Source organism: Anopheles coluzzii, chromosome X (genome assembly GCF_943734685.1).
Source record: "Anopheles coluzzii chromosome X, AcolN3, whole genome shotgun sequence".
Taxonomy (NCBI): domain Eukaryota; kingdom Metazoa; phylum Arthropoda; class Insecta; order Diptera; family Culicidae; genus Anopheles; species Anopheles coluzzii.
Genome location: NC_064669.1, coordinates 8,926,753 through 8,951,590, shown reverse-complemented (window position 1 = coordinate 8,951,590; position 24,838 = coordinate 8,926,753). Strand labels below are relative to the sequence as shown.

Here is a 24,838-nt window from a genome sequence, read left to right as displayed (position 1 = left end):
TAAATCCCTGCAAGACTGGTCGCCCTTCCCCTTCCCTCCTCCAGCCCCCGCCATCGTCGACGAATTAAAAAGGCCCAAGGCCACAGGCTAATGGTAGCACACAGGCTCAATCGGCCCAGTAATTTACAATCCTGCACCGGCGACCGATCGCACGCCCTGACAGACAAGAGTGAAGAGCTGCATTGTTTTGAGGCAAAAAGGAAATTAAATTTCACATTTTTTAAATATTGTATTCCGATTCCACTGCCATTTAACAAATCAGGGCAGGTTCAAATCAAAGCGAGCGAACCCTGTGTGACGTGTGTTTGTGTGATTTGCGTGCGCCGGGGCTGGGGGCACAGAGCGAGAAAGCGAGCGGCGGTTGAGTCATGAGCGATCTCTAATCAACACTACACGCGACCTGGACGCATCAGCATCTCCCGGAGTGCGCCCTCTGCTTCTTCCTCTCGACCGCTTTGACAGCTTCTCGGGGGCAGTTGGGCAAAACCAAAAAAAAGGCCTTTTTAAACGTACACACACACACACACACACACACACTGACAGTGCAATTGGGAGCGAGTGTGAGTGCGCAAAAAGGGAGAATGGTTTGCAATTTGTAGTGTTTGGTTTGGTTTCTGTGTTTGTGTGTTGATCAACACAGATCAAATCAACAGAATTGACCAGTGTGTATGTGTCTGTGTGTGTTTGTGCTGCTCAAACAAACCGTATCCTCCTCTCCTTCCCCCATTTGCTCGACTGATGAACATTACCGTTCCGCCGTCTTCCTTTCCCCACGACCTCGTTGAATAACTGCAACACGCACTTTCATCACGTGCAGTTTCCTGACAGCTCCTCTCTCTCTCTCTCTATCTCTCTCTCTCTCCCTCTCTCTCTCTCTCTCACTCTCTCTCTCTCACTCTCTCTTTCGCTCTTTGAACAAGGAACTCCAAACAAATACAGTCCACCAGACGATACAGCCAGTCCCGCAGCGCACAATACACACGAAACCTGCCCACGTCATCATCCGTGTTGGACGGGGCGCACTGTGTGTGTGTCGCAATGTTGCGCGATTTTTTCGTGCAGATTTATTTTTTGTTGTTGTCCATTGCGCTCTCCCTCCGCTCGCCCTCGGAAAGATCGACAGCCACTTTCCGTATCCTCATACTGGCAAACATACTATCACAGTGCCGCGCACACATAGAGACAGAGAGAGAGAGAGAGAGAGGGGGAGAGAGAGAGAGAAACGCGCGCACGGTTAGATCGTCTCTTTTGCGCTGGCTTTTCCACTGCTCGAATCATCTTTGCGCGTGTTCTCTCTCTCTCTCTCTCTCTCTCTCTCTCTTTCTCTCTCTCTCTCTCTTTTTCGAACGGATCAAAACGCACTGGCCAACAGATTTTTCTCACTTTTCCCGTTCCCTTTTCCTGTTTTTGTTACTGTTGCTGTTGTTGTTGTTGTTTGTACATTAGTGTTCCATTCCCTTTCCTACCATTCTTTTCAATTCCGCTTGTTTTTTTTTGTTGTCGTTTCTTCTTTTGCTGCTGCTGCTGCTTCCAGTTTCCTGCCAGACGTCGTGTTCCCGGGCCCCGATCGCGTTTGTTATGCTTTTGTGCCCTTGCCGTCCCTCCTTCCGTCCCTTTTTTTTTCGTTCTCCATTCCAAACTCAGGATAATTCCCTTCCCCCCCCCCCACCCCCTCACCCCCTCACTCCCTCAGGTTGCCCGGGGAACGATGATCATGATCATTGCCCGTTTCGATCCGAGGCTGCTGCGGCGGGGTGCAGAGCCTGCAAGTCCTGCTCCCCTCCTCCCCTCCCCCTCCCTTCGGTCGAGATGCTGCTTCTGGTGTTTACACGCTGGATGAAGAAAAGCACGCCACTCTAATAGTTGCGGGTTGGTGGGGGGGGGGGGGGGGAGGGGAGGGGGGAGATGGGTGGTTGCAAGCATAATCAGGGTGGAGCAGCCGGTAATGCATCGGGGACCGCGCCGCCGATCGAAATCGAGCCGTAAAAGAGAGCAAGAACTGCCCAGAAGGAAGTAGCGGGAGGGAGTTGGTGGGGAAGGGGAAGGCTGGTTGGGAAACAGGGGCAATGAATAGAACGCCTTTCAGGCCGGGCGCACACAACACATAAAGCCTTTCATTGTAAGAGAAGCAGGCAAATGGGGTGGAAGGGGGGGGGGGGGGGGGGTGAGGAGGTGGTGGCACGCGGTTCTAGGCACACACATCGCAACGGTAGACACGCGTAGATGACAACAACGCCTGCTCGATAAAACGAAAGAGAGAGAGAGAGAGAGAGATATACAAAGAGAGAACGAGAGAGAGAGGAGAGAAGTAACCAAGAAAAGGGTAGAAGCGTCTCCAATCCCCTCCCCCCTTCTACAACAGGCATCATTCTCGAGAATGTTGGAGAACTTCTAGTCACCGTTCGACAAAGGTCTTCTTTATTTTTCTTTCTTGCCTTTTCTTCTGAATGGCCGGCGAATGCCAAGCTCGCTCCCGTCCTTCACCGGAGGTTGTCATTAAATCCGAGCCGAGAAGTCGCCGTGCTGTTTTGAATGAAACGGTTTGCTGACGGTGTAGCAAAAAGAAGATAAAAAAAACCACGAACACACACACACATATTATCCGACTTAATACATTCATGCCAACGGCTCGGCGGCTTCATTCAATCGGTCGGAGTGGCAAATCATCAGTCTTACGGGGAGGGTTTCCCAGGAGGTTGGTGCATCGCGCCCGAGTGCATGCTGGTGCCTGATTTGGGCGGCCCGATAGGTGCTGCCGAGTCGAGAGCAGGCGGACGGTGCACTTAGAACGACTGCGTTCCTGCGAAGTCCGGCCGCAAACGGTGCACTGGCAAGCCTGCCCGCTGTGGCGAAATCTAGCCGGAAAATGATCAGATTCCGTGAAGAGTGCATCAAGTCTGCCAAGCTTGGGCGTTACGCATCGCCATGCACCAGCGAGTCCGGGGAACTTTGACAACTTCAAACGGTGAGACAACTTCAACCGGGACAGCTTGATAGGGGAGAATAGGCCTTATTGATGTCAAACTATCGCTTTGGCGCAGGTGAAGTGTGGGTGTGTTTGTGTGTCTGTCAGTCGTCCCGACGTTTTACCGGCTTCCGAAAGTGTGTCGAGCGGGGACGCTGCTGCCGAATTGGAACTTCTTGGAGATTCTGAGTTGGCTAGGCAAGGACGAAGATTAAGAGCATTCCTGAAGAGTTTAAATTCAGCTATTACGATCGTGAGCTCAGCAAGCATTAATTGATGTTTAGGTCGCTATTTATCCTCCAGAATTCCCACAATGTCTTATAGACATTCTTCAGCAAAGGTTAAGCATAGCAGATCCTGATGTAGTCTTGTAATTGAGCCTTTGTCCAAAACAATATCAAAGCTCATTAAACTGTTAGGATCTATCTGCAGAGCACAAAGAACCTAGTAGCTATTTCTTGTACCTTACGGGGAGTTGCAGCGTAAGTGAGTCACTAGCCTAAACTTTTAAAATTAGTTTTAGCACACTTCATTGATATCTTAATCAAAATGCCGAATAGCTGAAATTCAGCTGTCATCGATGTAAACGGTCAAAATGATCAAGATCTCGGTTTAATTATTGTGTTTGCCGAGATTCGGTAATTGATCTCTGGCATCTGGCGTCATGTTTTTTTTTACATCGTGCAAGCGAAACACAGTTTGCTCGGATTCGTAGTCATAATAGTATCAATGCCTATCCAGAGTAAATCGTTTTTGTCGGGCGTTGTTTGTTATTGCAGCCTAGTATCAAAACGGAGTAATAATTAGCAATTTCCGACAATACTTCAGTTTACTGAAATCTCAGTTTTCATAAACCGCTTACTCAGTCAGCAAACGTAAGTTGTCATTTTCAACATTTGTCAGGTTTAGCCAAGATCTTAGTTATGCGAATCTAGGTTATTTTTAAAACGATTTTCGGCAATTTCTTTAAGGAGTTTACAACTTGGTGTAATGAAATAGGGGTTTCAGAATGATGATAAACGTTTACTACAGTACTTGACGTATTGAGATGTTTGAGAATTTCCAAAGTTGGTAGTTCCTGCGTTAACTTCTACTAGACCAGCTTGCTCAGAGCGTCATCTTCATCGAAGAAGTATTATGGCGCACTAGTTAACATACCTACACTTTTGCGAAAAGTAGCGAAAGAGACCCAAGATCTCTAGAATTAGGTAAAGTAAAGGTTGAGTACAAAGTCATGTAAACATCTGGAACATGTTTTGAAGAACACATTTGAAGAACATTATTTATTTATTTATTTATTTATTTATTTATTTAAATCAAAGTTATCGGGCAGTATGCCTAAATAACTTAATGCTTACAGAGTACAAGTTTAAATTATGGCCCTAGAACTAACTTGAATATGCTGACGCAGCAATAATATAATATATGCTTAGTGCCTCAAAAGTCGTAAGGCTCTTTTTACGTACGTGAGGAATACTATACACGGACACGAAAACATATGTCTTAAACTATTTTGAAACTGACAGCACCCAGCGCTACCGCAATTCTTAGATCCCAATTTTCCGCCGTACAACAACCATGTGTTTGTCGCCTAGCGTCAAGGACAAACAAAAAAAACAAAAGGATCTTTGAACAGAAGTCCTCCGCTGTAGACCATCTTCAGCAAAAAGCCGAACCACTGCATCTCTCTTTCTGTGCAGTACAAAACCTCTGACAGTGCCGACCAAGGACTCCGGCCGGTCTATCCCAGCACACCGCTGCCGGTTTAAAGTCCCGTTTCGGGCCGAGCCTCGGGACTTGCAAAGTCTTAGCATGACGCCTTCCCGGGTCTCGCTGCTTCCACATCTCGGGGTGTAGCGTCGCTGCCAAACATACAATAATCAGCAAAAAATAATAGAGGGAAAAGAAGAAAACGCACACGGATGCACTTCCCGGAACGCCACGCCAAGGGACGCATGACAAAAAATAATCAGGGGAAACCGAGGCTCACACCATTATCCGGGACGAATTTGCGTAAAGAGCATCAGTTTTTCCGCACCACATGATTATTATGTCCCAGTTGCACACACTCACACACACACACAGACACACTCTAGCAGGCATTGTTGCATCAAGATGCGGCACTTAAACGGTACCGCAGTTCAAAGTGGCAGCTCGGGTCGTCGGGGCTTTATTTGGAAGGAAAGTGTTGAGATGTTGCAAAAACCTTTTGTTCGCCGCAACTCCAACGCCGGTGGGTTTGGTGCATATGTGCATATCCGGCCCGATGTGTGATACGACAGCTTGTGACGCATGCTAGATGGAATGCGCGTCTGACGCATCTGCCACGCCGTCCGGTCGTCTCGCCAGCCGATCGTCCTGCAATAAAAGTGCAAAAGACGGCGTGGGGCGATGAGCAAAGGCCCGGCCACACACACACACACACACACAACTCCACATTCGCGCGGAAGTGCAGCACGTGTTCCGAGCACTTACACTTAGAAGCGAATCTAGCGCTTTTTCCTGCAAAACATTTTCCTACGCGAGCAGCGCTATTTGACCAAATATAAGCGTGGCGAAATTTGCGATTGAACTCCGCTCGCCTCCGGTGGTGACTTCAAAGGCATCGCCCGGAAATGCTCAAAAGAAGGAGTATTCCTTTATTATTATTTTTTTTTGAGTTGGTTATGCTCGCTATGTTTACACCAACTGTGGTATCATAGAAACCGTCTGGACCGAATAGAAAGGCAAGCTCTAGAGGGTGTGCGTGTATGTGTGAGAAAAGAGAGAGAGAGAGAGAGAGATAATATATGTAGCGTCTTGCAGCACTGTACATCCAGGCAGTGCATCACACACAGTGACATCTGTTAAGGTCGGCGTTTTTGTTTACATGCCGGGGACCGGGCTTGGGCCGCCCAGCCACATCCAACAAAGGGAAATAAAACAAAACAAAAGTAAAAAATAGAAAAAATAATCCATTCGCTTTGATATTTGTCGCGGAATTGAATTTTTCGTTGAATGATTTCTATTTTTTTTGTGCCAGCAAGTGGAGACGACGGGATTTTGGCAATCGCGAGAGTCTTGGAGCTTGCTAAAATCATAACCTCAATTTTGTTGTTTTTTTTTGTCGTTGCCCTCTTTTCCTACTCCATATTTCCTTAATATTTTTCCCCAGTCTTGCCTCTGTTTCCTCGTCTCGGTTTCGGGCGTCATAACGGGCGTCGAGGGGAAAACAAAAAAAAAACGGCGCATGTAAGGTGTACACAGTGTACCAGTGTGTGTGTGCGCGTGTGCGTGTATGTGCCCGCTAGCTCGCGTCATCTATTGTCTCCCAACCCTCTCTTTTATGTCGCACCACTAAGTGAAAGAAGCATAAAAATTACACACACAAACACACTAACACACACACGCACACACACACAATAGCAATGCTTTTATGCGCGCGCGCAAGGTTTTTCCCACAACGCCGGTGAATGGTGAATTTCGAGCATTTTTTCTGTCGTGCATTTTTTTGTGTGTCTGTGTGTGTGTGTGAGCGTGATATTAACCGGCTCGGTGACAAATGTAAAGCAGCGCGCTGCGGCCCAGCGTTGGGACAAAAACAAACAAAAAAGAATTATAAAATAATAGTTAAAATAAAAAAAAATGTACTGTACTAATGGCTTTCCTTCGCTTCCTTTCCCCCCTTAAAGAAAACCCTAGAAACACCGTGACACCCCCCCCCCCCCACCGCTCCCCCACTTCCCACCCACCAGGCTTGGCGGGGAGGGTTGTTGCTTGTGTGTGTACATACATACCTACATACATAGCTACAGTCACATACAGGAAAGGTGAAAAGTGCGTGAAGTGAGTGCGTGCGTGGTGCCGGTGGATGCGCTTTTAACAGGAAGCGATAGCGCTAGATTCCGGCGACCGGAAGTGGCACCACCACCGGCAAACCCGTAAGAGTGCAACCAGTGAGACCAGAATAGAAGAAGAAGAAGAAAGGGAGGAAAAAAAAACAAAACGAATTTGGGGGACCATCCCCCCCCCCCCCCCCAAACACACAGCCACAGGAAGTGCAATTCGAGTGGGGCGCGATTTTCATCGATTTTCGGCCCGGTGGTGGTGTGTGTGTGTGTGTGTAGTACGTGTGCCGACCAAACACCAAGATGCTTCCAAACAGTGCGTGATACAGTGCGTGTGTGCGTGAGAGAGAGAGATAGCGAAAGTGTTAGTGTGTCTGCGTCGTTCTCGTGTGACAACACGTGTGTGCAATACACGCCTGCGAGCGTGCTAGTGTGTGTGTGTGTGTGTGTGTGTGGGAAGAAGATTGTGCATTTGTGTCTGTGAGCCTGATCGCTCGACATCGCCGTTTGTCAACAAATCGTCACTCAAATCGACACTCGACCGGTGTACCGTTCTTCCCCACCACCTTCCCCCACCGACCAAATCCCCAACCCCGCACACACTATCAGTGGCAACAATCAAACGCAAACAGCGTACGCACAACGTACGCCCTGCAATCAACCGAACCAAAAGCGGTCCGTGCGGTACATTGTGCAGCGCGGGAAGCGAAAAGGAAAGCAGGTACGTACTGCTGCTTATTAGCGGGAAGAAATTGGGGTTCAGGGCGAGTTGTCACATTATCTCACAACAGTGGCATGCTTTCTCGAATCGTGCGCGCATTGGTACAGTGGGGGGGGGGGGGGGGGGAGCACACGTTTAAAAACGAAGCGTAACATTCGAAAAAACAAGCAGGTGCCCCGGAAACGGACTATCACTTTATCTCGAATGGCATGGCACGGTAACTCGAGCGTGTCACTTTAAGTCGAAAATGTTTCCTATGTGATATACATTGCATAGAAATGCGATTTTATATTCAAAAAAAAAAAACATATTCGAGAATGGTTGCTCCTGATTGTGGAAAAAATCATCTCATCCCAAAACATTGACATCTTGCGTTAGAATTCGAAATTGGAAAAGCAAATGATACTTTATTGGATTGGGAGCCTTTTGATGGTATCTATTACAGTGGTGTTCAAATGAGTTTATACTAGTGGCACACTTTTTTGGCATCGTCGCAATAGATTCTTGACAAGGTATCCTCTATGTTTGACTGCGAAGCAATGAATGTTTGACTAGGAGCAATTGATTTCAGCAGGCCCTCTGACAGACAGCTGAAGAGCGTCGCGTTTATCACAACCGGGTGTGACAGATCGACGCGAATAATAATCTGTTGGTCATGTTGAGTTTTATCTGTTGACTGGTTACTAGGACCTGTTTTGTTGTTGCATATATTGCGCAAAATATAGATGTTAACTTGTCTGATGTGTTTTTGGTGCTGTTTTCGAATTGAATGAATGTATCCTTCCAATCAAAAGCACCTAACGGCTGAATTAAACTATGTAGAAGTGGACTCATACGCATAGACTGCCCGTGAGTTGGTGTAAGCAAAACGCTCAGTGTGACCATATGTAGTTCTATCGATTTTCATTGCAAATAGAACAAAGTTCTTGGCTGTGAAGTGTAATTTAGGATGTTTTTTTTTCATCCGACAAATGAGTTAAATTAACGAAAGAGTTGATGATTTGTTTAGTCACATGGTTTATAACCAAGTAGGTAAAAGTATCGACTTCTTGTGTCGCGTAGACAACGAGGAATGAATGTAAATAGAAGTAATAGAATATATTTTTTGATTGTCATCCTGAAATATGTCAAACACACAGAATCATACAAAACATTCACGAAATAGCATTCGCCTTTATTATTGATTCCTGCAATATCTGTGTTTAATCTATATTTAATTGTGAAATTAAAACACATAAAGCCGAAATTGTGTTTCATATTAATATTGTAAACGTTGTATACTAAAATCCAAAATCCCGAGGACCTTATGCCAAATGACAAACTGTCAAAATGCTCTGTATTCCAACACATCTGATCTCCGTAATGCACCTGTCAAGCGACCGAAGTAACAATCTGGTCACTCTCCGCTCTTATATTTTTTTTTATGAGATTCGAACCTTCAATCCAGCGAACGATAAGTCAGAGCGTTTGGCACGGCACCATCGGTCGACCTGCTGCTGACGGGTGACGGCTAGCAATATATACGCATAGCTTTCCCCACGCTCGTGGACTTCCGTGGCGACGATTTACATAAATCCGAAAACGTACACCGACGACAGTAGAATAAAAGTGGCTTCCGTTGCGCATCAAAACGTTTCCAACCGCTCGCTACGTTTTACACACAGTTGTCGTTTTTTTTTAAATCAAGAAAACATCTTTTGCACCCCGGTGGGGTGTGGAGTGTGGGCAAAAGGTAAAAATGTTCGCCCACGCTGGCCTCACTGGCATCATTTGCTGTTGTTTTTTTTATTATTACAAGCGACCCCTTTCCGTTGTCGGTCGGATCACTTTCACTTATATTACCTTCTCTCTGTCTCTCTCTCTCTTTCTTGCGTGGTTTAAAAAAAAAACACACACACAGTGCCCGGTAGCCGAGACACACACGGTTTGCCGACTTTCACTTCAGCAGCAATCTGTCAAAGCGCGGTGGAAATGCGCGCGCGCGCGCGCGTGTGTGTGCATTGAGAAAGAAATTTTGCATTTTTGAAATGTTCCGTTCAGTTTTGCCATTGCTGTTTGCGAAGCAAACTATCGCACACTGGTGGCTTGTTGTAATGTACGTTTAACAGCGGTGCACAGAAGCCCTTGCAGTGTACACACGGCAAGGAAAAAGAAAGAACGAAGGAAATAAGAAGAAGAAAAAAAAACGGAAGCTACCGAGCGAGGGGACAAAACCGTCAGAAGAAGCAAAAAGAGAAGCAAAAAGAAAAGAAAAAAAACGCCATACAAAACGAGAGCCCCCTGTCCCTTTTGCAAACGGAAGCTGTCTGTGCAGGAGGGTTTTGCACAGACACCAGACACACACACACACACACGAGCGCGCGTGCAATCGCGCATGCACTTGCACAACTTGCAGTAGCGGAAGAAGAGGGGGGAGAGTAGCGGACCAAACCACCCTCCGAGCGAGCGCTAATCCGGTTTTTTTTGGGGGGAAGGGATTTCACAGCGGGGCAGGCAGCGGACACCGGCTGCCGAACACATACATAATGAGCAGCAGCAGCAGCAGCAGCACTGATTGCTGGATGGAAAGGGCAGAAGGGCTGGAACGGTGTATAACATATCCACCCCCCCCCCCCTCCCCCCATGTAGTACCCTGTCCTTCCCTTTGTCGCTATTTGTTTTCTTTCGTTTTGTATCTGGTACAATGCGAGACCGTCCGCGGAGCAAATGATTATGCTCTCGGGCGCGCCACATTCGCGATTTTATGCTCGCGTTTTTATTGTGGGGGTGCTGCAATGCACCCGGACCCATTTCCTTACGCGAGCGCGGGTGCAATGCGGCACTGCGCGAAAACGGCAAAGAGAACAGAGCGACAAAAAAAGGGAGAAATTGGAGTGTGTGTTATGCGAGAGTGAGAGAAGGGTGAAGCTGGTTGGAGGGAGCAAAGGTGTCGGAATTAATTCCGAATCCCTTAGGTACGCGGTGATGCCTCCATTTCTTCCTTTTTTTTTTGTTCTCTGCCCCAGCGTTTGGCTTTCTCTTTCTCTTCGTACCGTTTGTCTCATTGGTTTTTGTTGGACACGAGCTAAAGGGAGAGTCCCTCTATTCCCCTCCCCACCCACCGGGGCGAAGAATATGTTCGTTTGCTGTAAATTGTGTCACTTTGTGTATCCCCATTTCACATTTGCACTGGTTTAGTTTTTATTTCTGTTTTCTTTTTTCTCTCTCTTTCTCTCTTTCTCTCTCTCTCTCTCTCTCTCTCTCTCACTCTGTCTTCCTATTTCTGATAGACAACTGTTTGCTTTTATTTTTCTTAACTTTTCTTTGGCAAAGTGTTCGTTCTCGTCTTGTCCTGCGGTCGGGAAAGGACTAATGCTTCAACACAGCAACGGAGGGAACGGGTTGATCATGTCGTTTTTTTTCATTGCTAGCGTCTTCTTATGCGTCTGTCATCGATGCTTGTTTGAAATTGTTCTTCCTCCCTTTTTGTTCTTGTTGTTGCTTCAATTAGTGATGGGTACAGTTGGCAAAAGTCCAGAATTGACTGTGATCCGAATCCACAAATTGCGAAGGTAGGCATTATCTGGAGTCGTTTGGAATCGTCTGGAGCCGTCCAGAGTTGCCCGAGGTCATCCCGAGTTATCCTGAGTCGGAGTCATCCGGAGTTATCCGAAGTCATCCGGAGTCGTCTGGAGTAATCCGAAGTCATTCGGAGTTATCCGAAGTCATCCGAAGAAGTAGTGATCTGGAGCCGTATCGAGTTGTCCTGAATCGGAGTCATCCGGTGATGTCTGGAGTTATCCTGAGTGGTTCGGAGTCATTCGGAGTTGTCTGGGGCTATCCTGAATCGTCCGGAGTCATCCGGAGTCAATGTGGAGCCATCCTGAGTCGTCCAGAGTCATCCGGAGTCGTCTGGAGTTATCCAGATTCGTCTGGAGTAATCTGCAGCTGTATGGAATTGCTCTGAATCGGAGTCATCCGGAGTCGTCCGGAGTCTTCCAGAGTCATCCGGAGTCATCCATAGTCATCTGGAGTCTTCCAGAGTCGCCCGGAGACGGCTGGTGTAATGTTTTTTGTGATCAGGCATTTCATCTTCGACTCGGACTCCTGCTGACTCCAGTCAATTCAAACCGCTATTCTCAGGAAGAAAGGCCTGTTTAAGAAATGCACGTGCAAAGCAAAAGAGGAAAGAAAACACCACGAAATGAAATGGCTCCGGCCGACTCTGATTGCAAATGACTACCCACGTCTCAGGACGACTTAGACTTCAAACGTATCTGATGTCTTAAAATAACTCCAGTCTTCCCCAGATGACTCCGACTCAGGACAACTCAGGACAACTCCGAACGACTCTGGATGACTTCAGATGACCTCGATTCCGGACGACTCCAACTCTGGACGATTCAGAATCTGGATGACTTTGTTAAAAACTCCGGACGACTCTGGATGACTCCAGATGACCCTGATTCAGAACGCCTTCGGACGACTCCGAACGACTCCGACTGTCTCCGGACGACTCTGGATAACTTCAGGCGACTCCAGATGACTCCGACTCAGGACAATTCCAGACGACTCTTGATGATTTCAGATGACCCTGACTCCGGACGACTCCAACTCTGGACGACTATTGCCGACAACTCCGGACGACTCTGGATGACTCCAGATGACCTTGAGTCCGAACGCCTCCGGACAACTCCGGACAACTCTGGACGACTCCGGACGACTCCAACTTCGGAAGAAACCAACTTCGGACTACTCCAACTTCGACTCTAGGCGAAACTAACGATTTCGATTTTGCTGAAGTCGATCGGAGTTGCGGGTGTGCTCCAAAGAGCACACCACTAGCTCGAATAGTTTACTTATAGATATATTCCCAGTTTGCTTGCCTGCTGAAAGGCTTCCCATACTTTCTCCAACACATTCGCAGGCAGTTGCAACAAGAACAAGAACGTTATTTGAAACATAAAACAAAACGAAAAAAAAACATACAAAATCAAATTGAAAAAAGAAAGAACGAAATCAAAAAGCAGATAACTGTACAAAAAAGAGGAGCGAAACAACGCAACGTAAAACAACAAGAGCAGAACCAGCAGGAAAAGGGCATTAGGAGGGGCGAAGTAAATCTACTACACCCAGCAACGAGAAAGAGGGAACAGAAGAAAGGGAGAGAAAGAAAGAAAAAAAAAACGGGAGCAGCACGAACGTGAAAAACGTGAGGTAAAAATGGATCGAATCAAGAGCGCCAAAAACAGAAGAGAGCAGAGAGCAAAGGAGCGGGTGAAACATAACAAAAAAAAAAAAAAAAAAAAACGGTAACAAAGGGATCGGAACGGGTGGCATTGCTGTTGCAAAGAGAAAGGCTCTCGAGAAGGGATTGTTTTTTCTTTCCTTCTTTTTTCAATTCGTCGATCTTGCCCCGGTCAATCGATTTTTATTGCTAACTTTCTCTATTATGTCTCCGAATGCATGTTCGATCTGTTTTTTTCATTCTTTTTTTTCCTTTTTTAAATATTGCTCTTCTTCTATTGTTATATTATTATATTTAACTTCTTATTGTCTTACTTTTTTATATTAATTAAAACTTTTAAAGTTTTGTCTTGTCCACTGTTTTTTTGAAACCTTTTTTTTGTTTTATCTTTGCCACCTTGGATGTTGCATTCCAGACTGAAAAGTCTCTTCTTCTTCTGATAAGGTCGAAGAAAACAAAACTGTATCTGAAGGGGAAGTAAGGGGTGGTGGCGAGACCTTCGCTTAAATTAAGCTCAATTGGCAGAAATTGAACCAAACGTACCCCGACGCCGGTCGTCCTGTCCGGTTGCCGTTGTCACTCGGTGTTGTCACTGTTTCGACACACGCTGCTTAAACAGAGCTGAACCATACAGTAAAGGTAGTATAATATTCTTCTCCAGCAGCAGCAGCAGCAGCAGCTACGCCCAAAAAAAAACTACGCCTAAATCTATGCAACTACGCACGGCAAAAGAGCCATATTTAGAACCCGAAACAGCTTTTAGCACATTTGCAGTACAAAAATTGACAGTATAAATGGGAAAAAAACTATCTCCATTTTTTTCGTAGCCACCAATCAATACACTAGTACTGAAATCGGTACACACATTGGTACAGCTCAATTCCTGCCATGCACTAAGCGCCCAATCCATGTTCCATGCTGTGCACACACGATTGGAACGGAAAGCATTAAAGCATCCGTTCGGCGGCTGACCATGAATGAAGGCAGCGGGTGTATTTTTGATGTGTATTTTGAAAGTGTAGAAAAATAAGAAAAAAACACCCCCCCCCCCCCCCCCCCCTACCTCGTTGCCCTCCCACCCGTTTTCCACTTTTTTTTCGCATCCGTTCGGCGGTTCTCGTTGCGTTCCAAACGTGTCGCAGGGCAGCAGCGCAGTCATGATCGCCGCCGCAACTCATCTAAGGTCGTCTCGCTTAGCAGATTGTGCTCGCAGGTCTCTTGCCCCCCCCCCCCCCTGCGTCTCCTTCCAAAAGGTCTCCTCCGGTCTGGTCCGGCGCTGATGCTAATGCGGGCTGTTAATGGGGTCAGTGTTCATTCTCTACCTCTCCTTCCCCCCCCCTCCCCTGCGTTCCACCACAGCACCACTCCGGTAACTTCCGGGCGAAGTGGGCAACCCTCCTCCCCCCCCCACAGGTCGGTCGACTTTTATACGCTTCTTGCCAATTCAATTTTATTTTTCAATCTGCCTGGAGGTCAACCGTTGGAAGCAATTGATGAAAGGTAGGCTGGCAGGGATGGGGTGGCTAACGGGGGAGATGAAGGGCGCGATGGTCCATGCAGATGTGGAGCTCGTTGCGCGGCCGATTAGAAGCCGTGGTGGTCGTCTTTTTTTTTTGTCTGTATTTCTGTTCCACTCGATCTCCGTTGACGATCTTGGCGTCGGCCCGGTCGGGCCATAATGATGTCAGGTCGGCACGGACGGCACGTTCTGCTGCGGGCGAGTTGCGTTGCGTTGCAATGGCTCCGCCGCTAGAACAGGGGAACGACAGCTGGTGACACGCTGTTTCGATTCGCTGTGTGCGCTTCTTTTAAATAATATCGCTTTTATTTAGGTGCTGCCTGTTGGAAAAGGTAGCACAATCCAATTGGAAAAAATATGCAAAATAAATTAAAAAAAAAAAAACAACGAACAGGCACATAAACGCTGGGTTGCAAAAGAGCCTGGTCGTAAATTGAATGATATCGTTTACCACTCTATAAAATTGCAACCATAAAACCGCGCTGCTTTTTTGCTGCATCTTTTAATGGCCTGTGTTCGCCACCGGCTGCCTTGGAAAACAAAAGGCATCATCGGAACCGGTCAGAGCGAGAACCACCTACACACACTCACACACACACACACACACAAGCGTATACATATAGATTCGCACGAAATGTTACGTTTTCAATGCTGTGGACGCCAAGCATAAAACTGATGCTGCGCGCGCTCTGGCCGCGCGATATTTACCATTTAAGGAGTTGAGAAAAGGGGTTTTTATTTGTATTTTATTTTTATTTTTTGGTTCTGTTTTACTGCGCTTGTTAGTGGTGTGCTGATGGTTTGTGTTGCGTATTTCATGTTCCCTTTTTCGCGACACTCAACCCCTGAGCCGGGACGAAATGCCGTCGCGGGGAGCGAGTGTGTGTTTTAAAGACGCCGTGCCTGTAAGCAACACCTCTTTAAGTAACGATTTTTTTTTGTTTTGGTTTGTTGCCTCGCGCTCTCCCCGTACTACAAAAAAAAAAAAAATTACTTCAAGGGCTTTCGCATCGCCCGACCCGCTACCCTCGTTGGGGGATGCAGACTTCTTTTTGTGTGTGTTCGTACAACATAAAAAAAATAACACCAACACCCTACCGGAGAAGAAACGGGAAACTCTTTGAACGCTCTCCCTTTCCCTCCCTCTCTGTCTTAAACCTTGTGCGCGTTCGATTCCGGTTTCGGGTGGTTCGGCGGCGCTTCTTTTGCCCACGGTTACTGCACTTCTGCCGAGATGATTAACTCATTCACTAAAACGAGCAGCCCCGGAAGGGGCTGTAAAGAAATAAACCCCAATCGCCAGAAACCCTTCAGCGGTGAGAGGGAAGGAATGAACGGCAATAATAAAAACGTTCTCGAGCACACACACAAACACGCGCGCGCGTCTCTGTGTCTGAGAAATAAGCCACAGCCGGGCGGGTAGACGACGAACCTTGTTCTACTGCTGGTGATGATGGTGGTGGTGTGGTGCCGCCGTTCAGGTGTGAAAATGTTCTGCACACGGAGCTGCGGGAGACGCCATTTGCCATTCTAAGGGCAGGAAAGGGTAAAGAGGGGGAGAGGCTCAGCATTCAATGGCGTATCGATTTTGAAGCGCCAGAGGGCACACAGTCGTCGGTCACAGAGAGGAGGTGGAAGGTCTTTTTTGAAAGTGCACCCGACTGGGCGAAGCCGTTACACGGTTCTGAGACACAAAGAGCAGTATTAGCTTTTTTCAACGACACTGTCAATTGTTTATTAATTTTTAAAAGATTGAACTGAGAAGAACAAGGGGAGTAAATTTAATACACGCGAAGAGAATTGGAGACCCGTAAACCTCCGTAAATACTTTCGTAGCGCAATACACAACAACAACACTACACACACCTCACTACTACTCCTCTTCTCGCACTCTACACGATCTACTATAAAACCGGGGCACGAACTGCGTCGGTGTGCGCGCACAACTCTTGCTGCCGTTCCTGTTCTCGCACGCTTATCGGCTGGACCACGGGCGCTGATAAGCGGGCGCACGCTTAAATGGGCATAAGAGCGGACTCAATTGGAGGCGACCCAATTTGGAGACGACGAAAGGTGAACAATGGAAATTGATGCTGATTGTGAACACGAATTCATTGACCTTAGGTTCACCGGTCGAGCCAATCAACGTGCCAGAAGGCTATTTACATGCAGAGAAGGAGAGAAAAAGAGGAGAAAAACAACATTGAGTAAAAGGGAGAGAATAGACCAAAGTAATAAATATTGATTGCGCTACAATCAATGTTTACGTTTTTCTGTGCGCCTGATTAGACGACATTTGCATTCTTTATAGATATCGTTTGTGATAGTCGGCTCTGATAGAGTAAGATAAGCTTTCGTATGTTTTTATTACAACCCGGGCATGCCAGCGCTATATTCACAGCTTGGTTTTTGGTTTCGATTGGTCCAAAATGAATTCGAAATGAAGCTATTTCGGTAAAAAAGCAGATCATTCGTCGTGCAATAGCGTCACTAGTGTTTAAGATCATGCTTTTAATGTTCTTAAATCAGGCCTTATTTTTATGTTGGCAGTTTACCTCTTTATCGCCTAAAATCTTGCAATTAACGGTACATCGAGCAGTTTTGCATGAGTGAAGTTCCTATATCGCAACCTGCAAACATGGATTTATATCCCTTACGCTCCACTACTACCAATCATTCCTTCGACCAACGATATCAAGTAGACGCACTGTATACCAAGCTGAATCATAAATGCCTTTTTCTGCACATGGATTTCTCATGCGATACTGTTTTATGAATTAATTCCTACCTGTCAACATCGTCGACACAGATGTAAGCAGATTTCCATAGTTGCGGGAAGCATTTCGGCTGTAGGGATTTGTTGAAAAGTTGAGTCAGAAATGGGCAAAAGAGCAGTCTTACAGCAAATAAGAATTGCACTTGGGAATGTCGTCCGGCCCAGAGGCATACGAAAGCTTCAGTTGCGATATGGCAACATCGGTCTCATCTCTTCGCTGATAATCGGTGTGGATAAGTCAACTGCGTCGTTGATTGCGGAAAGTGCTGCAGATAGGTTGAGAGGTGTGGCAGAGTGGCAAGTCATATTATCAATGGCAAAAGGAAAATTAACGGCTGGACAGATCATTTTTATTGAAACCCTTCGACTGCTTCGTATAAGGACGAGCCTTTTATTACTTTTAAATTTCGGTGCTAATAGTCGTTGATCTAGGGGTTAGTTGGAATTTCAATATAAGATAGTTGAATAAGCTGTCATAGCACAAGTCTCTCTCTCTCTCTTGTTGGCCTGCTCACGATAGAGCACATCGATGAGACATGACCCAGGCAACAATCATCCTCTAGGATGCTCAGTCCTCCAATCCATGCAGACACCCGATTTTTGACAGGTCTCGCTTCATCTGGTCCAGCCATCGAGTCCAGCTGTGCTACCCTGCGCCTTATGCCGAACTGGGGATCGCTGTCGAACACCTTCTTGGTAGGGCATAAGCCCCAAGCCATCGTATCCTGCCAGTCTTCACCGCCGGGTGAATGCTTGGTTCGCCGTACCGCTCAGCAAGCTCGTGATTCATCCTTCTCCTCCACGCTCCATACTCGAACACTTCGCTAAAGATGGTCCGGAGGATGTGTCGCATCAAACACGCCCAGAGCGTTTGCATCCTTCGCTCGGATGGTCCAGGAGCCGTGTCCGTAGAGGACCACCGGGCGAATCGATGTGCGATATATCTGCGACATTTCGTTGCGGGCTCGAAGTCTTTTGGATCTCAGCAGTCGGTGAAGGCTCCTAGTATGCACGACTCCCCTGCACAATGCGTGTGTCCGGATTTCGCTGTTGATGTCGTTGTCCGAAGTAGCAGAACCCTTCTACCAACCTCGAGATTGGGCCCTATCACGGACTGATCGGACAATGCTTGCTACTTCGCGTTTGAGTCGGATGTACGCCTCACACACCTTCGCTGTTGTCTTGCCAATGATGTCGATGTCATCCGCGAAGCCAAAGAAATTAGATAGACCGGTAGAGGATCGTGCTACGGATGTCGTGGTCTAACCCCGCGCCTCGAACGACACCTTCCAGAGCGTTGTTAAAGAGCAGACAGGGGAGTACGTCGCCTTGCCTCAGACCCCTGCGAGATTCAAACGATTCCGACGTCAAGTTCGATACTCTCTCACCTTGCACTGCACCCCGTTCATGGTGACCTCTAGCAGCCGGATCAACTTCGCTGGGAAGTGGTACCGCTGCATGATGCTCGCATTGCTCCTTCCGGTCTATGGTGTCGTAGGCCGCCTTGAAGTCGATGAACAGGTGGTGCGTAGGGGTCTGCCGCTCTCGGTACTTCTGGAGGATCTGCCGTAGAGTGAAAATTTGGTCGGTGGTGGATTTGTCTCAGAACAGGATCTTGTGGGCGGCACTCAGGACTGCGATAGCACAAGTATGCATGACAATTACAAAAAGTAGCTCAATTTTGCAAACAGAGCTACTCGTCTCGCGCGACATTTTTGCTTTATTCAAAATAATCGAATTATCTAGTTTGTCAAGCCAGATTAATACCAAACGCAAAAAATAGATTTGAACACATTTTAACCAATTTTTGTGTGTTTTCAAATATAAAACAAGTTGGTTGACTGAGCCAAATGAGCTACTTTGATCTACACGGAGTGAAATTTTGAGCTATTTTTCGTCGCGCGCGACGTTGTCGCTCTATGTCTATTTGAACGGTTATGCGCTAAAAAAGTTGTTTTTCATGGTTGGTTTTGAGAAGAGCCGATTCCTATCTTACGACCTTTTTTTAGCTGCTTTTCCTCTCTTCAGCTTTGTTTTTGGCCTGTTTGTTTCAAATACCGGTTTATGACAGGTAGTTGGATACTGGTGGTGTATGGCTCCTACAACAATCGCAACAATCAAATAATTCAGCAGTGATGTTTGGCTTTCAATCATTTATGAACTTTAAAAACAAGTTTTAGCAAAATATTCAGACATTACATCAAAGTATGACAAAAAAAACCTTTCCAACAACACATTGATTATCAAAATCTAACCATCACAAACTAAAATATGATGGTTTATGTTAGGTCGAAAAATAGCCCAAATTTGAGACAAAAAAAAAACACAAAGTTTGTACTTTGATGGCCTATTGCTAAGGTAAGTTTAAGACAAAAACGTAAAATATTTTGGTTTCAACTAAGTTTAAGTATCTGTTTTAAGAAAATGTATATGGTGTAAACCTGCGACAAAGTTGGTTTTTCGATTTTTATACAGGCGGTTATACAGGCGGCCCAATGTGCAGTGGTGTGCAGCGCGCCACATCCTAACCTACAACCGCGGTGGCGCTATCGTATTTGTTACCACCTCGCCCCTCGCATTGTTTTTTCCGCGCACGGGGGCAAAAGTCCACCCCTAGTCATCACGCACCCGCACAATTCTTTCCAAACCCTTCCCATTGACCCACAACCGTGTGTGTGTGTGCGCGCGTTTCCGGGGTTTTGTGGCGCGTGTCCGTCGGCGTGTTTACGCGGCCCGCGCTCCAACGTACACGCAAGCGGTGTGGCCGGTTTTTGGCACGTGGCACGTCAGTGTGCGCTCCGTTTGGTAGCGGCTGTTGTGTGTTGCGGGTGGAAACAAAACAAAAAAAATCACTCCTACGATGGAGAACGATGGTTCTGTGCGGGAGGGCCCACTTTCTACGGTGTCCCTTGAGGCAGCTCAATAAAACGTCAACGCAAACCGGTAAACAAAAAAAGGTTCGCGCAAAACTATTCCATTTAGCGGGTGGGAAAAGTCAGCTTTCAGCATGCTTTCATTTTCCATCACTGGGCCGCGCGTGTGTGTGTGTTTGGCCACCAGTTTGTGCAAAGATCTATTTTTATTTTGGCACTGACACTATTTTTCATCGCAAGAAAACGGTGTGTCCCCATGTGCGGGTGGGCGGCGTTTGCCGTTCGCTTCTAACACGCTTTGCAGCGCCCCCAGCTGCCTTCAGGTGGTTCCGATGCTCTGCTCTTACCCTACTTTGAAGGAATTGTGTGTGTGTGTTTTTTGCTGTCTTAGAAAACAAAAAAAAAGAAAATGAAGAGGGAGATAACGGGCCAAGAAAAGAGAAAGCAAGCGCGCGCGTACTTGTCTTGGCACCGCGCGGTGCAGAACGGAGTTTCACGTGAAAACGGTGCACACACGGCCACGACGAGACACGAGACTGTCGCTCAACCACCCTTCCCCTCCTTGCACTTCCGGTGAAGAAGAAAAAAAAAAGGTAGGTCAGAACGGAAAGACAAATCCGTCTTTTTCCCGTACTTTTTGGTTGTCGTTGCCCAACCTGGCGGTAAAAGTTTTTTTTTTGCTTAGTTTTCGCGCGTACGTTCGTCATCTCGGTTTTGGTAGCGGTGTTTTTTGTTTTGCTGTTATTTTTTGTTGTTGTTTGCTTGATAGCATGTTTCGTCTCCCACTGACGGTCACCTGTGACGTAAGAGGGTAGCTTGCCACGGTCGGACTCGCATCGCATCCTTCGGCAATCGCGCAACCCCTGTCCGTGTGTGTTCGCGTGTGCCCCCCCCCCCCCAAAACGAATGGGACGAAAGGCAGTGTAAAGGGAGCGAGGGAGGGAGGGAGGGGGGGGCTTAAACCTTGTGTGTGAGTTTCCGTTTTGGAAAATATTTTGACACCGCACGACACGAGCTGCGGGCAGCGGCTTCCCAGCCAAGCGTTTCTGTACTCTCGATCGCAATTGTCACACTGTGGTGTGTGTGTGCGTGAGTGCGCGCGACTGTGTTGTGAAAAATTCTTGCGTGAAAATCACAACCTGGTGATGTGTCAAGGAATGTGTCAGCCAGGGCTAGCAACAAAATAACGACAGCCAAAAAAGCAACGAAAAAAAACAAATCCAACCGATGACTAAGAAAAGGAGACTGTTGTACCGCTTCATTTACTCGCTGCTGCCGTTCCCGTTTAGTGATGGGGTTTGGGGCGGTATGATGAATTCTCTGTGTTCCCGTGTGCCGATGGTCATCGCCCTTGGCTAGGGCGGGGGGGGGGGGGGGGGGCAAACGGGCGACGCAAAGTAAACCCATTCTGCTGACGAGCTGGTTTCACTTTCCACGTCGATAAAATCGACTATTAAATGGTTGTTATAGAGATAGAGAGAGCGAGAGAGAGAGAGAGAGAGAGAGAGAGCGAAAAAGAGGGAAGAAAGGGCATCTAGAAAAAGGGATGGGATGGGTGAGGCCGCGGGATCGTTATCTCGGCGCTCCACGTCCGCGTCTGCTGGGTCTCGGAATCGAGGTGACCGTTCCGTCGGTAAATATTTGGTTGCATCTCGCTGGTGGGGATACATTTCATACCTGTATGCGCAAGTGTGTGTGTGTGTGTGTGTGTGTGCGCGCAATGGGAGCAGCGGGGAAGAACGGGCAAGCGTACTGCAGTGTTTGAACAAGATAGGACTAGAAATTCCGGTTCGCTAGACACATTTTTGACGCCATTGAGCCGCACTATCGCGCGCGAGCGCCTGTGTGGTGTGTTCACCTTTTGGATTTGTCGCCGGACGATTTGCTCTTGCGATAGGCTTTATTTCCGTTTATTTTTGCTTTGCATTTGCACCGAGCATTTACTTGGCAAGGAGTAGTTAACTGGTTAAAGTCATACATTTCGCCGCAATTGGCAACATACTGGCAACGCTCATGGCCATGCGAGTGAACGAGCTTTGAGATAGAAACCATTTATTAGCTGCTGGCATTCGGCTGGCGCCGGATAGTCACAATCGATAGCCGCGCGCGTTCTTGTAGACAGAGCAGAGCGCATATAGGTTCGATTCTCATATCAGAACTCGTGCGTCGGAGTTTAAAACGTTTAAATCCTTGTTTAAATGGTAAATCAGGGCTAGTGTGTAGTTAATGTTGTACTAGAGAGACCCAAACATGCCCTCGACAAGAAGAGAGAAGAAGAAGAAGAAGTAGAAATTAGAGCAATAAATAAAAACCATAAAAAAACTATGCTTTTAGTTTTTAGAATCGATGAAAATTATGTTGCAATCAAGGAGGAAAATATTCTGTTGGGAAAAGATCGTAGTTCTAATTTATGAAATAAAAGAAAAGAATTTATAAATAATGTAATAGAAAATTTCTAATAATTTATCACGTTTGCTACGTATCGGTTTTCTTACTACAAGCAAAAGCTTCTGTCTCAATTCGAGCAGCTTCCTTGCAAAACCATGATAAGCAAGCAATGAGCCGGAAAAGGTTAATATTTATTTTTCTGCGTTGAGTCAAATTGATTTAGTACAAAAAAAAAACACGTTTTAAACCAGAAGCCTAAACAGTTCTAAGGGTTAGAAACGGGAGAGAGAGAGAGAGCTCATGTCAATGTTTGCTCGGGGCTCGGGAGTTATCAGTAAGTATAAGTTGTTAATGTGGCACGACAAAAACGACAAACAACAAACAATCCTCTGTACTCTGGCGATAAGACCGTTCGAACGGTGACCGATCGGTCACAAGCAATTAAAAAATGTTTTACTCATAAAACAATCAATTTCTACTGCAGCGGGCGCGTGCGAACGAACAGCTTAATTCGATGACCCGAAGATTGAAATAATGATTATAAAAAAACAAAAAACAGCCAAAGATTTCTGGGCCATGTTTATGGTGTTCCTGCCTAAGACGATTGGCAGATGAAAGCAAATGTTTGAGGAAATGGTCTTCAGAACCACTAACGCACTACATCCTATCTATAAAAATCTCGTTATTCAGTACCGAAACGGTTCTGGTTAAAAAAAAAAAAACTCATGAACTTCCTCTAGCTGTGTGCTGCTTCTTGGCACAGGACGTGTTTTGTCGGCCTTGAACTTGCTCCTGCACCGTACCACCGTTAGCGGTAATATGTTTCAGCTGTCTATTGGAAAGGTCCGGGAAATTCAATTGCCGGGAAGAATAGACTGCTATCAACTGTCGATGGGCTGGCACGAAGGCTGCTTCCGGTTGGCGCAGTGGTGGCCCGGGCCACCCGGAGATTGCATCCGGTCGGGAAGAGCGTGATGCTAAAACTGGCGACAACACGGCCTCAGGCGGAAGTTTCGTTCGTTTCGTTGCCGTCACGCGCAAAGCAAGGAAGTTCAATAAAACGGTTACTATGTTGTAGCAGCAGTTACTCTTTGGTTGTTTCCTCATTGCCTTTAATTTGATTACAGTTGCAATCTGGTCGTTGGAAAACCCATAGGTTTAGGTGCTCCAGAATTCCAGCAGCATTCTTCCGCTTTTTCTTATTGGCGTAACGACCTAAGCGGACATCCCGGGCTTGTACAGGCTTTCGGAACTTATTCAGGTGTACCACGCAGCCATATGATGTTTGATCTCAGTCATGCTCTAGTTGATGATCAGTACCAAGGGAGAATCGCCCGAAGCGCGTAATTATCCAACACATCAGGAATATTATTCATTGGAATATATGGACCACTTTCAATGGAATTTTGAGCTCTTTTCAGGTTTATTAGATTTGTAGACAAACATTATTCAATAGTGATCCTGTTCTGTGCTTAGATGCCTCCCAAGATCATCCTGAAGTCGTCCTAAAACAATCGGAGGGTGTCTTGCTGAGTCGAAGACTCATCTGAGCTACAACGCCAGAGGCTTGCCATGGTTTGGCTCTACCCCAGAAACTCAAGATTTGTTTGCTGTGCCATCTCCAGCCATGGACGTCTGATAGAAGATCTAATTAGCGCCCGAGACCCAGACGCCCAACGGTGTGAATGAGAACGCATTCACGGGCGACAGATCCCCAAGGTGTCCCCCCAGTGCCCAATGCAACTCATTCATTAGCAGGTGTGGTTCATTCCTCCTGGTGCTGGTTTAACGCCCTGCTCTTTGTCTCGAAACCAAGCGGTCACGCGGCAGCAGCATCCTTCCCAGCAGAGGGCACAAAGCACCCCATTGTTGTTGTTGTACTAGCACTAAGCCACATCGGCACCGTGGGGCAATCGGCCATGAGTCATAAACACGCGGTCGCTCGTGCCGTGGTCACGGACCGTTAAGCTTCCATGTACCGGGTCGAAGCGAGCCGACGTGCTTCATTTGCTACGCAATCAACCTTTTGGGTGGGGTGGAAAGCGAGAAAGAGGCAGGCAACACAAAAAAAAAACATACGTTCACCGTTCTCCCCGTCAGAGAAAGCATTAGAATCCAAAACGGAGTGGTCCGGGTGTGTGTGTTTGTGTGTTTATCGAAACAGAGCGCTCCCCGTCGGCTGATTAGAGCGTTGTTTTGCTGGGTTTGAGTTCTTGGTCGTGCCGGCTTGAAGGGGAAGGTAACATTGAAAGGCTGACAGTCAGCCGGACGGACGGGCATGTTGTCGCGCGCGCGATGATGATGCGCACACACACACAGCAACAGTGGGGATGATGCGGCAAACTAATTTTGGACATTTTCAGCACGCCTGACAGGGGATGACGAATTTTCGCTCGGACCGTGGTTCTTTTTTCTTTCGGAGAAGCAGCCAAAGAAAAAAAAAAGAAGGAAAGAAAAAACTCACGCATACGTGCGAGCGCGGGAGAGCAAAGAATCTTGCAAGCACTCGCTACTTTCGGGTGGAATGTTTGGACCTTGGTAG

At 46.9% G+C, this 24,838-nt stretch overlaps 1 protein-coding gene across 5 annotated transcripts in view; it reads left to right on the top strand.

Moving 5' to 3' along the window:
- LOC120956520 (uncharacterized) overlaps positions 1-24,838 on the top strand; it is a 91,913-nt gene that overhangs the window by 3,372 nt on the left and 63,703 nt on the right. For 4 of the 5 annotated variants that reach the window (XM_040378050.2, XM_040378040.2, XM_049610517.1 and 1 more), the window contains exon 2: positions 6,637-7,513. The gene's annotated coding sequence lies outside the window, so the exon portion shown is untranslated. The remainder of the gene's footprint in view (positions 1-6,636; positions 7,514-24,838) is intronic. The other variant, XM_040378058.2, reaches the window with a different exon arrangement.